The sequence below is a fragment of the Mauremys mutica genome, chromosome 3 (assembly GCF_020497125.1).
Source record: "Mauremys mutica isolate MM-2020 ecotype Southern chromosome 3, ASM2049712v1, whole genome shotgun sequence".
Lineage (NCBI taxonomy): Eukaryota > Metazoa > Chordata > Testudines > Geoemydidae > Mauremys > Mauremys mutica.
Genome location: NC_059074.1, coordinates 138135333 through 138153507, shown reverse-complemented (window position 1 = coordinate 138153507; position 18175 = coordinate 138135333). Strand labels below are relative to the sequence as shown.

Genomic DNA, 18175 nt, shown 5'->3' with positions numbered 1-18175 from the left:
CTCAAGAACATTTGGGGTTGGATTCTCAACCCCACCCATGTTCCACTCAGTCACAGAAAGCCACATGCATAAGGCCAGTTAGGGTTTCCTCATTCAGCACCAGCTAGTCTGAGCAGAAATTAAAGCAACTGCAGGCCAATTTATGCCACAGGCATACAGTTATGCCAATAATGGACTGGCATAGCCAAAAATCTACCTCACTCCTCCCTGTCCCATCATCCTTCTGTCTCTCCCCCTGTGCTGGATGGGAGCAGGGGCAGTTGGCACAGAACTAGTTCCTCTACCACCCTTAGCTCCTTTACACAAGGGACATTCTCCAATGGGCTGCTTCAGCTAAAAGCCAGGTGGTGAGTGGCATGGACTAGTGAATCCCTTCAGTTTATGGGCTGACTCCATCAGAATAGCATTGCTAGACCTAAGGCCATTCAGACTGATCTGCAGAGGACACAGTTAAGATTAAGGTGCATCTTTCTCATATTTCCTTCCTACATTTAAGGTAAAATATGCAGAAGAATGGAGGATTGTAAACTGAACAAAGACATTCCCTGGGAAATGAGAGATTTCAGGCCACTTTGTCCTTAAGAATATTTTTACTGAAAGTGCCTGATAACATACATCCCTGTAAACTTGTGGTCCTTGTGACTGAAAGCAGACATGCACAGGCACAGAGCTTTTTATGGATTTGTCAGTCACTGACAATTTAGGATCACAGTCTCCCTTTGTATTAAAAACTACCACACATCAAGTAAGGTTGACTTGAACTTTGGAAACAATGTTTTAGTGGCAGCTATACTTTAATTAATCATACACTTTAAAATCCCTGCTGTAAGTAGCAACCATTTGAAAATTAAAAACACTTCTAATAATTAAAAAAAAGTAGAGGCACAGGCTGTATGGATCTACCTATATTTTGGAGGTTGTCCTAAATAGTTGACCTCTGGAGTAGTGGACATCAAAATGAAATTCCTCTTTCCTGCATAGGAAACAAAAATATCATAGCATTTCTCAACCATTGTCACTGTTGAAAGAGGCATTTTCATTTCTAGGCCAGCTTAAAATAACCTGCAGCTTCGAAGGTGATCTGCAAATATAAATACACCAGAAGTTCTGTTTAGTGCAGCAGGGGCACTAACTTTGCTCACCAGCTGAATTCAGATGCTTTCAGCATAGAAATTGTACAAGAGAGGTTATTAGTGCCAACAGTTGACTGTATGGAAGCATTCCAAAACAGAATAACTATGGACCCTGCCTGCCCCAATATTCCTCTTAGTTTAACCAAAAAAAGTGTTGCTTAATGACCCTTGCAAAACAGACATGTGAAAGACTTCATTTACAGAGGGACCAAGGAAACTGACAGCAGGCTAGTTAAGCATAGTCTCACTAGGCCTGTCACATGTTGCTATCCTGACTTTCTCCCAATAAGCCTCCAAAGGAGTGTTTAAAACAACACACACACAGTCAAAGGCACATGGAGTGAGAACCACTGTTATGCTGAGCAAGTGGCTTAGCTGCATCCTCTGGATCTCTCATATACCAGAGGGGTGCACTGACTTGCAGTTGACAACAGGGGGAGCATGCTCCATAAAGCGTTGACAAAGTGACTGAGGATGGAAGAGGTATGGGAGTAGTGTTAGAGTAGAGCAGGGGTTGGCAACCTTTCAGAAGTGGTGTGCCGAGTCTTCATTTATTCACTCTCATTTAAGGTTTCACGTGCCAGTAATACAGTTTAACGTTTTTAGAAGGTCGCTTTTTATAAGTCTATAATATAACTAAACTATTGTTGTAGGTAAAGTAAATAAGGTTTTAAAAACATTTAAAATTGGGGCTGGGCCTGTAGACAGACAATAGAAAATAGCAGTGATTGGGTCTATATAAACAGTGAAAGGATGTAAAAGGCTAAAGACACTAGTTTCTCCCCCAGCCATCTTCTCTCTCCTATACTATCTGAGTTTTAACATGGTTAAAAATACAAATATCGGTCAGATATTTAAAGATATTTAAAGTTTTCCTCCATACTGTCTTTGTCTAGCCTAAGCGAAGCTCATAAGACATCTTGTTAATTGAATAAAGCACTTGTTGGTAAGCCTAACTTTGTACAAGTCAAATTAGCATATTGAACACTCATAACAATATTCCCAAGCAAAGATATAGATGTCTAGTTTTACAATAATCTCTGCTTTCTCTTCAGCTCCACCTAACACACACTCTGATCAGACTTTAAGTCCCTAAAATGTTTGTGACCCTTCAGCCAGGTGGCATCAGCAGCAACAAGAGCCGAGTTCTGTATCTAGGAGTTCCTGTTAACATTACAAAACAAAACCGGCTTGAGCCCCCACCAAGCAATTTGGGAAAACTAACTACCACCTCTGGGTGCCTCTAAGCTAGTACTTCCCCACTTACAAGCACTGAGTCCATGTATGACAAAAGGAAAAAGCTTATTAAAAAGGGAGAGGGAACTCATCATTAAGGCATTTTCCTAAAATTAATGATTCACAAGTAGGTAAAAACGAAGCAAGTTAAAATACCCGTCCCGCAGAATCTTGGGTAGCATCCTTTGCCTAAGCTGCTCACCTTGCTGTGTGAAAATCCAACCAGCCAGTGTCCCTCTATCACACCACTCCCCTTTTCTCTCTACTGCACCCTAGTCATGATTTATCATCAGGTTAAGTTCCAGAATTCAAGGGTGTGTCCATGTGGGTTCACCTTCCACCCCGGGAAGGTCAAGAAATGCCTCTGCTTCTACCACTGTTCACCACTGTTGCCACCACCTTTGCTGTTACTCATCTTTTCTCTGCTGCTGCTGACCACTCATTGCAGCCTCAGTCCCTAGCTGCAATGCGTTCGGACCTTCCACCGCTTAGCCCAGCGATTTCATGGGTAGTGGGGAAGTCTCTCTGCTGCTGCATTGCCAGCACACACACACTGCATCACCTCTCACCACAACACTGTCACCACACCTGGTCTAAGACCTGCTTAGTGATTTCACCTCTAGTGATCACTGGATCATGGTTTCGCTGGGATCACATGGGCAGAAAACGACGACTCTAAATTGAGTTTGATCAGCTTGATCTTTAAATACTGAAGGGGGAGAGTAAAATGACATCTGAACAGAGTCCAAGCAGTCAGGTGGGATCACTTGCCCCCACCACCGGAGAGTTTCACTTGGATTTGGAATCATTACCTGACACCTAGCAACTGAGGTTAAATATAATTAGGGCCCTGCCAAATTCGCAGCTGTGAAAAACACATCACAGACCGTGAAATCTGGTCTTTTGTGATTTCACAGGGCAGATCAGCATTTCCAAAACTGCGGGTCCTGACCCAAAAAGGGGAGTCACAAGGTTATTGTAGGGGGGAGTCACAGTATTACCACTTTTACTTCTGCGCTGTCTTCAGAGCTGGGTGGCCAGAGATTGGTAGCTGCCGGCTGGGCGCTGTTGTGTATTTTGTTGTCATGGTTTTTGTTGCTATGGCAACTGAGTTAGATTATTATGGGTTAGCTCAGCCGGTTTCAACGGGCTGAGTGAGCTCTCTGTTCTGTAAATAAAAATGGTGGTTTGTTAGCTGTCAGCTCTCTGGCCTCAAGTGATTTCTTCCTAAACCGGCTGCCCCCAAGGATATAACAAGTGGCGACGAGGGTGAGACTCCGGTGCTGCTCCAGTAACAGAAGGAAGTAGAAGTTAAGGTAAAGAACAAACAAACAAAAAAAAGCTGCTTGTTTGCACTGACTGTGAAAGTGAAACTAAAATCATGGCTACTCTGACCAGGCCTCTGGAACCTTTTGAGGAGAATATAGAGCAGTGGCATGTGTATACTGAGCGTTTTGAGCTTTTTTTTATTGCAAATGACATTACAGAAGCGAAGAAGGTGCCAATATTCTTAAGTGTTGTAGGGGCTAAAACCTACTCCCTGCTACACAGCTTACTACACCCTGTTAAGCCAGCAACTAAATCTTACAGTGACATTGTGGAAATCCTGGGGTCCCATTTTTCCCCAAAACCACTGGTAATTGCTGAAAGATATAGGTTCCACAAAAGAGACCAAAAGGAAGATGAAACAGTTGTACAATTTGTAGCCATTCTAAAAAAGCTAGCAGAACACTGTGAATTTAAAGAAATGTTAAATGATGCCCTGCGTGACAGGTTAGTGTGTGGCCTGTACAGTGAAGCTATACGGAAGCGCCTACTGACAGAGGCTCAGCTTACCTTACAGAAGGCTGTTGATATTGCTGTCTCCATGGAACTGGCTACAAGGGAGGCACAATACATCGGTGCACCCCCTAGGGTGCAAAAAGTGTCACAAGAACCGACCCACAAAACTGTGCAGAGTCAAGAATGTTACCGCTGTGGTAAGCCGGGTCACCAGGAATCAGAATGCTGGTGTAAGGACCTGGTGTGTCGACACTGTGGCAAAAAGGGACACATTGAGTGTGCCTGTAAACAAAAGAAAAAGAGGCCTGTGGTCTGGCCGACAAAAAGAGGAACCCTGCATACCCTAGAGCAGACCCAGGATGATCAAGGTGACCCCTCATCGCAAGAGGAAGTGCCACTGCATGTTTTGTCTCTGGCAATGGGCTCACATGAATACTGGGTAACCCCGTTATTGGATGGCAAACGTATACGCATGGAACTGGACACCGGTGCAGCCGTCTCACTGATCTCCGAGACTGTGTACAAAGAAAAGCTACAGCATCTTCCGCTTAAGGCAACAAAAACTGTTCTGAAGACGTATACGGGAGAAGCTGTGCCTATGCTGGGCACTATTGATGTTAAGGTGGAGGTCAATGGACAGGTGGCTAAATTGCCACTGTTTGTGGTGAGAGGTAACTACCCAGCCTTAATGGGTAGGTCTTGGCTTGGGAAGATTCAACTGAACTGGGCAGAAGTGCACCGGATGACTAAAGAAGAAACCAGTCTAACCCCTATACTAAGGAAACATGCTGCTGTTTTTGGAGATGATTTGGGAAGTATGAAGGGAATCACTGTGACATTGAACATTAAACCTGACAGTCCACCAAAATATCTGAAAGCCCGAACTGTGCCATATGCCATCAGGCCAAAAGTTGAAGCAGACCTGGAGCGCCTGGTCACCAATGGAGTCCTAATACCAGTTACCCATAGCTCATGGGCCACTCCTATCGTTCCAATCGTGAAGAAAGATGGCTCTCTCCGGATTTGCGGTGATTTTAAAGTCACTGTCAACCCAGTGTTGTGTGCAGAGCAATACCCGCTTCCCCGCATCGATGACCTCTTCGCAGGCCTGGCTGGGGGACAAAAGTTCAGTAAGATTGATCTGAGTCAAGCATATTTACAGATGCACGTCGATGAAAAGTCCCAAGAGCTGTTGACTATTGTGACTCATAAGGGGCTTTATCGATACTGTCGCCTACCCTTCGGAATAACATCTGCTCCCGCCCTGTTCCAGAGGGCTATGGACCAGATCTTGTGTGGCTTGTCAGGAGTTCAGTGCTATCTGGATGATATCCTGGTCACTGGAAGAAATGAAGAGGATCACTTAAAGAATTTAGAGGCTACCCTACAAAGACTGGAAGAGTATGGCCTACGAGTTCGCAAAGACAAGTGTGAATTCTTCAAGCCCTCTGTTGAATATTTGGGACACATCATTGATTCTGCAGGTCTTCATAAGGCCCCTGCAAAAGTTAAAGCTATTGTGGAGGCTCCCCCACCTCGAAATGTAAGCCAGCTGCGCTCGTTTCTAGGACTCCTGAACTATTATGGAAAGTTCATCTCACAGTTAGCCACACTGCTAAAACCACTTCATGAGCTCCTTGGGCAGAACAAGGCCTGGAAGTGGACTGAAGCCTGTGATGTTGCGTTTAACAAAGCTAAGGATGCATTGCTAAATTCTGAAGTTCTAACGCACTTTGATCCATCCTTACCACTGCAATTGGCCTGCGATGCCTCCCCTTATGGAGTGGGAGCGGTCGTGTCACATATTATGCCTTCAGAAGAAGAGAGACCTATTGCTTTTGCTTCACGCACTCTAAGCAAAGCAGAAACTAACTACGCCCAAATCGAACGTGAGGCATTAGGAATTGTTTTTGGAATTCGGAAGTTTCATCAGTACCTGTTTGGGCGAAAATTTACTCTTCTCACAGACCATCGACCTCTGACATCAATTTTTGGACCCTACACAGGCATTCCCCCATTAGCTGCTAGTCGTATGCAACGTTGGGCATTGTTACTTTCAGCACACACATATGAAATCAAATATCGGAAATCCACTCTGCACGGCAATGCAGATGGCCTCTCAAGGTTGCCTTTGCCGGTCAAACACCAACATAGTGCCCAAAAGGAAATAATCTACTTTGAACAGGTAGAGAATACACCCATCACTGCTACTCAGATAAAGAAGGCAACTCGCGTTGACCCAGTATTGTCCCACGTTATGAACCTGGTGATGCATGGAAAATCTCGACAAACCTCTCCGGTCTCATCCGACCTTGTTCCCTACATGTCCAAGCGGACGGAGTTATCGGTCCAATCTGGTTGTTTGTTGTGGGGGAGACGTGTCATTATTCCACCACCACTGAGATCACAGATGTTAGAACAGCTACATTCCGGTCACTGTGGAATAGTGCGCATGAAGGAAATTGCACGAAGCTATTTTTGGTGGCCTGGACTAGACAGCGCTATTGAAGAGAAGGCAAAAGCTTGTATGTCATGTCAGGGTGTGAGGAATGCACCCCAGTGGGCACCCCTACACCCATGGGACTGGCCTGAAAACCCGTGGCAACGTATTCACGTGGACTTTGCTGGCCCCCTTGAAGGAAGCATGTTCTTGGTGGCAATAGATGCCCATTCTAAATGGCCAGAAGTCTCTATAATGCAGTCCACTTCTGCAGAGAGTACTATCCAAAAACTACGAGGACTCTTTAGTCGTTTTGGTCTGCCAGAACAACTTGTGAGCGACAACGGACCACAGTTCGTTTCTCAGGAGTTTCAAAATTTTATGAAGGCAAATGGGATACACCACATCACATCAGCACCATATCATCCGTCCACCAACGGATTAGCTGAAAGATTTGTGCAGACAATGAAAAACGCTTTGAAATCAGCAAGGGGACAACACTCCATTCAAAAGCGTCTGGATACCTTTTTACTTTCCTACAGAAACACACCTCATGCTACGACCCACTCATCTCCGGCCTTTCTAATGATGGGACGACAGCTGCGCACTTGCTTTGATCTGCTGAAACCTTCTGAACCCCAACAAATTGTGCAACATCAGCAGCAATATCAAGTCATCAGACGGGCACCCAGAGCAAAAGACCGAACCTTTAGCCCGGGACAGCCAGTTTTGGCTCGGAATTATACTTCCAGAGCTAAATGGGTTCCGGCCACAGTCATCACTCAAACAGGACCTGTTTCCTACACAGTCCGGACTGCAGAGAATCTTACCTGGCGGCGGCATGTAGATCAGCTGTTGCCAGGTCATGCCAGTCCTCAGGACCCATCTGCAGTTGAGGGGTCTGACTTCACCTCTTCTGGTGAGGGACCGAATCACGAGTCACCTGTTCCTGACTGTTCTCCTCCATTACTGCCGGCGGCTGAGATACCCCTTTGCCCAGCACGAGCTGATACCACCTCCTCACCTGTTCGTGCTGCGGACCCTGAGCCCCTAGTGCTTTCGGGTGCAATAACACCAGAAGTTCGCCGTAATCCACCTAGAGACAGAAGGCCTCCTCATCGGCTGGATCTTTAGCTAGGGCGAACCCACGGTTATGGGGCAAAATAATCCCCAGGGTTTAGCCGGGAATGGAGGCAGTCTACCCTCCTTCTCTAGTCTAGTGTGTGTTTTATTTAGGGGATGTTCTTATTAGGGGGGGAGGAATATGTTGTGTATTTTGTTGTCATGGTTTTTGTTGCTATGGCAACTGAGTTAGATTATTATGGGTTCGCTCAGCCGGTTTCAACGGGCTGAGTGAGCTCTCTGTTCTGTAAATAAAAATGGTGGTTTGTTAGCTGTCAGCTCTCTGGCCTCAAGTGATTTCTTCCTAAACCGGCTGCCCCCAAGGATATAACAGGCGCCCACATCTGAAGGCAGTGCCGCCACCAGCAGCACCATAACATGGTATTGCCACCCTTATTTTTGTGCTGCTGCCTTCGGAGCTGGGCCCTCGGCCAGCAACCACCACTCTCCGGCAGCCTAACTCTGAAGTCAGCAGCGCAGAAGTAAGGGTGTCAATACCATACCATGCCATCCTTACTGCTGCGCTGCTGCTCTCAGCCAGCAGCTACCGCTCCTACAATAACCTTGCAACTTCCCCACAACCTTCTTTTAGGTCAGGACCCCTACAGTTACACCACCATGAAATTTCAGATTTCAATATCTGAAATCATGAAAATTTACGATGTTTAAAGTCCTATGATCATGAAATTGACCAAAATGGACTGTGAATTTGAAGGGGCCTAAATATAATAGAGGGAATCACCTTAGGGCATATTGAGTACTGTTCTGCTGCCCTTTACTCATACAGCATTTCATTACCCCTCACTTCAAGAATAAAGTACAATTTAACCCAAAATCACCAAAATTGATCACTTTTGGCAAGGTCTGTCTGCTGATCACCTAGGCAAAGTATCGGCGTCTATTTCAAATAGTTTGCTTCTGAGGTCTTTCCCCCCCAGTTCATCAATAGATGGCAGGGGAGAGCTCATTCAGACCCAGGCTTACATGCTTTTAGAGCAGTGTTTCTCATATGCAGCCCCCAGGGGCTTTTCTTGCCGCCACCCAGCCTCCTAGACAGTGATTGGAAGGGGGAAGCAGCAGACCCTCCCTCAGGGCCGCCTGCAGTGGTTGGGCCCTGCCCTCCTTTGGGACCACAAAAGCTGGAAGAGCAGGCAGCAGGTGAGAGTTCCCCACCTTCTCAAGGACAGCGGAGTCAGGCTTCAGCCCTGGGGTGGCAGGCTCCAGCCAGGGGGCTTTGGGCTCCATTCTCTGGCCATGAAGTGGCAGGCTCTGGCCCCCAAGCTCACCCTCTGATCACTCCTGGCCCCTGCTGCCTCTGTACCCACCTCCCCATCCAGGGCTTAATTTGTCCCTGAGCTTGCTGGGGGTGAGTAAGTCTGCTGTGAAAAGTGATATTTGTATGTTTGTTAATATCACTTTTCAAAGCACACCAAGTAGCTAGCAAGTTTAAAAAAAAGGTGCAACCAAAAAAAGAAAAAAAGACAAGAACATGCAAAATACCTTATTTGTTTTTCTATTCTGTTTAGGTCCAATAAAGAATAGAGATAATGGTACATTATTTTTATTATTGAGTCTGCAAAAAAAAATCCTACATAAATAGATTACAATGATTTGGAGATGTACATGTGTATCTTTGTTTGTTTTTCCTAAAGTAAATTAGGTATTTTAGGGAAAATGTCAGAGCAGTCACCAGCAAGAGTTGGTGGCTACACTCTGAGGCCACCAAAAAATTTGTTGTGAGAACCCCTGCTTTAGAGGCATATGTAGCTTGACTGGTGTTCTTAAAAAAAGTGTACATTTAGAAAGAGTAACAGCACTTGCATGGAATATTTCCATCTGTAGATTTTAGAGTGCATTACAAAGAAGCTTTAATGCACAGAGATCTGGATATTCATACTATTAAACAGTTCTTTGTATGTGGGGCACTTCATAGCCTAAAGTGCTTCATAAATAAGAGACAAATGTATTGCAAATGGAAACATTGTCATGCAACACACAATCCTCTGTTCAAGTGGTTCTGCCAAATGGGTTAATGTAATATAATAGACTTGGTTTAAGAATCAATGTATTGGAACTCAAAAATGTTAATAGTTGCTTCTAACATGCACATGTTCTTTAGATTAAAAACGTATTAGACTCTGTAAAGCTCCTAGGGGATGCTTGTATTTCCGTCACTGACAACTGTGTGGGCTTAGATTCCGACAACAGAGAGGATCAACAAACTAATGAGGGAGTCTGATGTGGGTGACAGTAGTGAATCCCCACATAGGCATCTGCCTCAGGCGTTTACTTATTAGTCTGAGTATACAAGATATACATATTTGAAAGGTCTGTGAGTGAGCCAAGCAGTAACTTAGTTCTGAACACTGGCCTTGGTTAAAGACGTTTTCTGATCAAGCATTCACTCCTTGCTTGAACAGAAAATTTCACCATATTTAGAGACAGGGTGGGTTTATAAAATGAAGGATGACTTGGCAATTTGGTTGGTTTGTCCTGTTTTACTGAACAGCCATTTCTGACTGCTTACCTACTTCAGTTCATTTTGAAGAATTCCACCAATAATCTGTGATACAGAACGCCCGACGATTGCACCCAGTGAAGGTCACCACTGATGTGGGAACAGTGCTGCAATGCCAGGCCACCTCTGCACATTTGCCCTTTCCTCTCCGCACTGCTTCTCTTCCTTTCACCATTGTAAAGGGTAAAGGTGCAGCCTAACCAATTCACGTGAACCATTTCTATGAATGTGTATGAATTTTATTTCATTAACACTAGAGTCATAAATGAACATTTTATCAACTGTATTTCAATGAACCAAAGTACATCACCTGACACATGCGGGTTCACTTGCTCTTCCACACAATTCAATCTGAGGGCCTCCCATGGGGCTACTCACCACACAGGTGCCTCCTGCTTCATATTTCAGGAATTAGCTCAGTCCCAGCTGGTTCGCCCCCAGATGGTGGTGGCTTTCCTGTCCTCGCCTCCACCTGCAGACCCATTATGGCTCCTTTTTCTCAGCTCCAGCTTCTTTGCCCTCTTCCCAGGGCCTCAAGCCTGTACGTCCTGGCAGCCCACCAGGAGCCCTCTAGGATGCCAGTCGTCTCCCTAGGGCTCCCTGCAGCAGACTCCCTCACTCTGGTTTGCAGGTTCTTTTTATATGGGCCTGCTGGGCGCTAATAGTTTGCAGCCACCGCCCTAACTGAATGTTTCCCTTGCAGCCACTCCTTTGGCTGCCTGCCTCTCAGCCACCCTAGGCTGGTTTTAACCCTCTCAGGGCCAATACAAGGCAGATGCCCCATCACAGGGCCCATTGCCAAAGCTGTACTGTGTGTAGTGCTTGGTCATGCTCGCTAGTCTGCTTCATCTATCCACACAATTCCTAAAGTCCCCCTACTTATACAATCACTTTGCATGCTGACCAGCTTGTATATCCCTGAAACCTATCCATCAGACAGGAGCGAAAGATTGCTGAGGGAAGAGAGTTGGTTAATACACAAGGAAGCAAAGTCAGCACCAGGGATAGAGATTCTCTTCCAGATGTCTCCCACACTGTGAGGGGGGACTGCTCTTCAGAATGTGATGGGCATAGAAATACATATTTGAGCTACAGAAAAGGGACCTCTAAGCCTGCCAGAGACTCATGTCTACACCCTGATTTCTCAAGTCCTATAACATCTGGATGCAGTCCTTTCCATAATTTGATATAGTTAGGAAACACCAATATTGTATGAATAAAAAAGAGACTGTTCACTTGTTTAATTCTGACTGAATATTCAATGTCATTTATTTAGTGAAGTCTAGAATAATCAAATTCCTGGTATTGCCTATTTCTCTTTTGAGTCAAGTCCTTTTGTTTCCTGCTCTGAAGGCTACAGAATTGTGTGTAGCATTTATTCAAGTTCAGTCCTGACGTTTACGTTTCTTCCTGGCTAAAACGTGTGGCGTTCAATCCTGCCACTAGGTGGCGCACACACAGTATCTGTTTGAGCTTACCACTACTGTTCTGAATCCATAATACACACTCTTACATGCCCTTCTGTCTGACTTGCATTTTATAATCTGCTATTAATCATTAGCTCAGAGGAGCACTTCAGAAAGAACCTCCCCCACCTCCAAAAAAGATGGGGAAGAGTGCATCATCACTGATTTTAAGTTTGTGTTTATTCCAATTCACCAGGCCTTTCAGGGCATGTGCACATTAATTTACATACACTTTGGAATTTAGAGTAAACTACAAATTGGGCATAATAAGCAGAAAAAGAAGTTTCCTGCTTACAATAGCTAGTTTAGTGCCAGATCCTCACCTGATATCCAGCCCGTTGCGATACTCTGGTTGAACAAAGCGGATGGAGAGCAGCTGTCTCATCTCCCCTGCTGAGGGTTGCCTATATACAGTACAACTAGACTAGACAGCTCCTACACAATCCCTTTCAGTTCATGGCATAGGGTGTTTCAGAGAATGGCCAGAGAATTATTGCTTTCCATCTATTCTTGGCTGGTCTTAAGGCACCTTAGGGCCATAACCAACAGTAGAATTTATGATATGGTGTGTCAGAGCTGATGTAAAACCAGCACCAGAATTCAGGGATCTGTTACTAGCTTTTTCGTGATACTTGGTGCAGCTGAGAATCATGCTCATTACATTTTTCGAATAGTTTGTCTCCAGAGGTCAAGATGCCATGGCTAGAAATTCAGTAATTAATAAATGAAAGGAGCTGAAAGGAAGAAAGTCATTGCATTGAGTAGGGACAAACCTCTCTAATTGTGTATAATGCAAAATATGTTGTGATTCAATAGCCAAAACAACAAATGTCTGGATTTGATATATTGTTCTTAACCCACCTCATTTGGGGAAGACACACCCTACATAAAGGTTAAAAGCAGGAAGTCCATTTTCTTGCAAGGGCAAACTGGAGAAGATTGTGTGTGACATTTGTCTTCCTTGATGCAATTTCCCATTTGTGATTTGAGAAGTAGCTAAATGAAAATACATGTGGCAAAAATACAAAACTGCACGATTCTACATTGCATATCACATGAAAGCCACTGATAAGATGCAGTTAGCAAAACCTACTTGTGCAAAGGGAGACATAAGTTATTCAGTAGCCCATACAGGTAGGGTAGGCATAGTGTACACCACATTAACAGGTACTATGCATATAGTATAAATACAATACACTTAACTTCCCAATACTTTAAATGGTTACTGAATGTATGCTCTTCCCATAATTATGTTCATTCATGTCAGGTATCTCATAACACTTGGGAAGTCAGCTTTGTAATCAGAAAATAGGAAGCCTGTCAAAACCATATGAAGACATATGAATGGTATGTCCTGGCACAGGTTGGGAAAATACTACATTCCAAACCAGTTGGGTGTAGAAGTATCCAACACAGAGATAAGGACAGGTATAGAACAAGTTAAGGAACTGGTGAGATGGATCCTCAGTGATGCGTAAAGTGCTTTTTAACTTGTAAGCAACCATAATATACATAGCAGTAGATTTTTTTGGGGGGGGGGAGAGGGCGGGGGAGATACCTTTGAAGCACACCTCTGTAAGGCTAACATACTGTGAGATAAGAATTCCTTCCTAGGAGGAGGGCAGGAATGTCTCTTTTTGATCTGCTGTTTTGTCTGTAGACAATAAATGTGCTTAAGTTTGGTTATTTGGTCTCAAACATTTTTCATAATGAACAGCAAGTTTAGTCAGCCAATCAGCCATTTAGTTAAGCAATGCATTGGATAAATAAATATCCAGGCTCAACCTAGAGAGACCCCTTCTCAGCTTGTCATGGCACACATGAGATACACAAGCTATGACAGATTCCCAACACAAAACTTTCAAAAACCTGCATGCACATAACTTAAAGTACTGTGGGATCCATTCCTGTAGTACAAATAGCTTTTTGTAGCCTCCATGTGATGATTCATTCTAATGTAAATATTTTTCAACAGTAACAGCGAGGGGACACCAAATTTGCCTGGGACATGGGTAACTCTGGTACTAAAATAAGGGATGACCCTTGAAATGAGGGAAGTCAGAAGTATGCAGGGGAGACCATTTTCACATGGATAGAAAGCTTTACTTCCCTTGGCCCAGGAATGCTGTTCACTTTTAAGATTAGTGCAGTGAGACAAGACAGTGTCCTTCCCTCGTCAATGGTTATAGTGTTCGATTCTGGGGCACCAAACCCTTGTGCTTTGTACTAGTAAGATACAAGTAGAGAGGTAGCTAGAAAGTAAAAGCATGAGTGGAGGAAAGCCCTAGACAAATAGAGACACTGACATACGGAACACAGGAGAATTTGGAGCAGGCATTAAGTTGCTAGTGAGCAAGAGTACATAAAAAAATATTGAAAAGCTTAGTTTTAACTTGAATGATGCAGATAAAGCACCTATATCCCATTTCCAGAATATATTTAAGATCATCCTAAGTCACACAAAAGTTAATGGGACTTATTCTCTTAAGTGACTTAGGAGCCCACACCCCATTTTCAAGAGTGCTTAAGTGAGTCAGGTGCTTTTGAAAACTTTACCCAAAACCTAGTTCAGTCTAGGATCCAGACAGAGTCAAAAACCTCTTAACTATATGGAAGTACAAGACAAGCAGATGATCAATGTCAGGGCTATCCAGTTTACTGCACACAGTGTAGCATATTCAGCTATTTGCCTTTTGGAGCGTATGAACTGATGCCTGTAGCTCTCAGAGTCTAAGCATAGCAACTCTGGTCTCAAGATACAGACCTGAATGACCAGAGATGGAATTATTTACAGAAACTGCATACAGAGACATTGGTGGGCAGGCCCAACTTAGAATTGGATGCCTTGATCCCCCAGATGAGCAAGTCTACTGCATGATGAGGGAGACCAACATAGAATAGAGGCCCAAACTCCCTTTTGTTGAGACTCATCTTCTGGTAGAGGGGGCTGATCATTCCTCATGCTGCAGAGGTCAATGCAAGAGTTGGGTTTACAGTTTTGAGATGTAGATACCCTGTGGCGATAGAATCCACAATTATCCAAAATATTGATAGCTGGATATATGATGACTAAGAACCATTTTGAGACTTGCTTAAGGAGGCATGAAAGTAGTGGGTCTCATGAAATAGGACAGACTTCTAGTAACTCGTGGGGAGGAGCTCCTGGTCATGGTACATACTGGTAGCAGGGATGTAATGAGGTCTAGGAAAAAGGTCCAAGAAAAAAAAAAAAGTTTAGATTGCTCTGAAGAAAGCTTCAATGCAGATTCTCTAGGGTAGTCTATGAAATCCTTCTACTTCCACCCACAAGGGCAGAAAAACAAGGAACAAAGCGTGGAGGAGAAGATTAAGGGGATGCAACTTAGAGGAAGCAGGAGCCTGTACAGGAGAGATGGGCTCTGCCTTATCCAAAGTGGAACAGCTGGCACAGAAACCTAACAAAGTTGACAGGTGCCAAGGTACATTTGAGTTGGACAACAAATTTAGCAAGGTGAGTAATTCAAAAGCATCTTCCTATCCAGTAAAGGACAAGACAGGAGTTACAGCTGAATTGGAGCAGGGACAGACAAAGCTCAGGCAAATTCCAGACATGCCAAAGGATCTCACAAGAAGAATGTGGCCAAACTTGTAAGTGTCTATATACTACTATAGGAAGCTTAAAAGCAAGAATAGGTCAACTAGAATGCCTGGCTATGGAAGCATTCCTAGAACACAAAATGACAAGTCACTGGAATAGTGCAACACCTGGTCAAAATGCTTGGGAATAGCACTATACATAAAAGATTCTATAGAATCTAGATAGATAATTCTGAGTGGGGAGGATCATGCAGTAAGATCTGTTTCCATACAGATCCTAAGTCATAAGAACACATATATATTACTGGCCTCTTGATAAGATAGAGGATATTGAGTAGACAATGGTGAGGGAGATCAGAGATAACTAAACAGCAATAATGGGTGGCTCAGATTAGGACCTTCTGTCTTCAAGGAAGTGCACAGAGCCCCGAGTTCAGGAGGAGGCTGTTCAGGTCATGGAGTAAGATTGTAAATCCAAAGAAGGCTCCATATAGAAATAATACCCTAAAAGGAAAGGACTTATTTTGAACTAGATTTGTACCAGGAATGGAAAGGTCTTTCTTGGGTTCTGGCAAGACAGAGACAGACAGACAATAATGTTATTCTCTTAGTAATGAGATGATCTGTTTCTTCCAGACTAGGTAAACTGAATAACTGACATGAACACACTTTCTTGCTTATCACTAAAAACACTTCACTGTAAAATTATTAAGCTGGACAGAACTGTAAAAGCCCACTTTTCCCCCACCCTTTTCAGCTTGGGCAATGAAATGCAGTCAGTTTTCACTTCCGACTGTTACACCAGTAATAATGTATCTGTTTAAAACCAATTGGGCCTGGTTCTCATTTACACTAAAACTATAAAGTGGGAATAAGTTACATTTATACCTACCATTTGGGCTTTTTATGCTGCCAGAGCACATGCACAGCACTGAAGTGGGGCCATGGTGTAAGTGAGAACCAGGCCTAGTTTGTGCTAAATCTAAAACATGGTCCAAATTTGAGCTGAAAGTGCCCTTAAAGTTTTACATGGATTTAGGCCACTCTGCTTTTCCTAAGTAACGGAAGGAATGATTCATTGTGCAATTCCTTGAGCGGACAAAAATAAAGTTGTGAAAACTGGTGACCGTACGTGAATCTCACCAAAGCAACAGCTCTTCTGTGTGTTTGTTATACAGCACAGCTAAAAATAGCTGGTATGATGTTTAGCTTAGATTTTCTGGAGCACATTTACACAACCCTGACAACAAAAATCCTTAAGTGACTTGGTAACACTGGTGCAGATTCTAGTGAATTGCTAAAGATACAAGATATGGATATTAGAGAGACATGGTTGGGGAGGTAATATCTAAGGGGTGGGCAAACTTTTTGGCCTGAGGGCCACCTCTGGGTAGGGAAATTATATGCAGGGCTATGAACGTAAGGCTGGGGCAGGGGGTTGGGGTGCGGTAGGGAGTGTGGTGTGAAGGGAGGGGCTCAGGGCAAGGGCTTGAGGCAGAGGAGGGGTGCAGGATGTATGAGGGGGCTCAGGGCAAGGGGTTGGGGTTCAGGAGGGGCGTGGGGTACAGAAGGGGGTTGGGGTGCAGGCAGAGGACTCAGGGCAGGGAGTTGGTGCAGGAGGGGTTGGGGGTGTGGGCTCCAGCCTGGCACCGCTTACCTAGAGCTGCTCTGGGGTGGCAGCAGCGTGCACCAGGGCCAGGGCAGGCTCACTGCCTGCCTGCCTGCCCTGGTCCCGGCCCCGTGCCACTCCAAGGAGTGGCTAGCACCACCTCTCTGTGGTCCCTAGAGGTGGGGAGGCAGAGGGCTGAGCTTGCTGCTCTTGCCTGTGGGTACCTCCCCTGAAGCTCCTATTGGCCGCAGTTTCCCATTCCCAGCCAATCGGAGTGGAAGTTTGCCCACCCCTGCAATATCTTGTACTGGACCAGATACTTTTGGTGAAAGAGGTAAGCTTTCAGGAGAGCTGTGTAAACTTGTCTCTTCTGTTGGTGAGAGAGAAGAGCTCTGTGTAAACGCTACTCTTTCATCAACAGAAGATGGTCCAATACGAGATATTACCTCACACACCTTGTCTCTCTAATATCCTTGGATCAACACGGCTACAACACTGCAAACAAGATCTGGCTATGGCACATGAATAGGTTCTTAGGAAGGTCAGTGAGAAAACTAGTTAACAAGAGATGTGTTTAAAGATATTTGTATCCTTAAGTACATTAATGCATGTTTGCAGGTAGTTATATATAATTGTTTACTTGATTATGTTCTGTTAATACAAGAGAGTTAAAAAAGCTAATAAGCACAACTTTGCTTTAAAGGGCCATTTCTTACCCTCGGTTACATTTGTGTTACCTTATTAACTTCAATAAGAGTTGAACTACTCTCTCTGAGGGCAGCATTGGACCCACATGATTTCAAAGCAAGTAAAATATGGTAGCAGTAACTTCTAGCGTTTTGATCACGTACATGAACTTTCACTCTAGCCATCTCTTTTCTAACCCAGAACCATGATTAATCCAATGTTTCTTTTCTTGGTTTTATTTTTTGTTACAAGATATGACAAGTCAGCCCAGGTTGCCAAGACAGCAACAAAGGAATAAGGGGAAAGCTGACAGGTGCAGAGGAGCATATGATTCAGACAGACATCCCTTAGGTGGGAATCTATTAACAGGGATTCTCTGTACCCTAGTAAGGAAAAGAAGATAGAAGTTAATAAAGTACAGGTAGGAACTGAAGAGAACAGTCAAATGACAAGAGTCTCATTAATTCACATCACATAGTGGTAGACAACTAAAAAAGTAACAAGTTGTATAAGTATCAGGGGGTAGCCGTGTTAGTCTGTAGCCACAAAAACAACAAGAGTCTGGTGGCACCTTAAAGACTAACAGATTTATTTGGGCATAAGCTT

General features: G+C 44.1%; 1 long non-coding RNA gene across 1 annotated transcript in view; it reads right to left on the bottom strand.

Annotated features, from left to right (window-relative positions):
- Positions 1–914: 914 nt before the first annotated feature.
- The window catches only part of LOC123365775, a 51610-nt gene continuing 34349 nt past the window's right edge, over positions 915–18175 (bottom strand). The window contains exon 3 of the long non-coding RNA XR_006577748.1: positions 915–973. This is a non-coding gene — a long non-coding RNA (uncharacterized LOC123365775). The remainder of the gene's footprint in view (positions 974–18175) is intronic.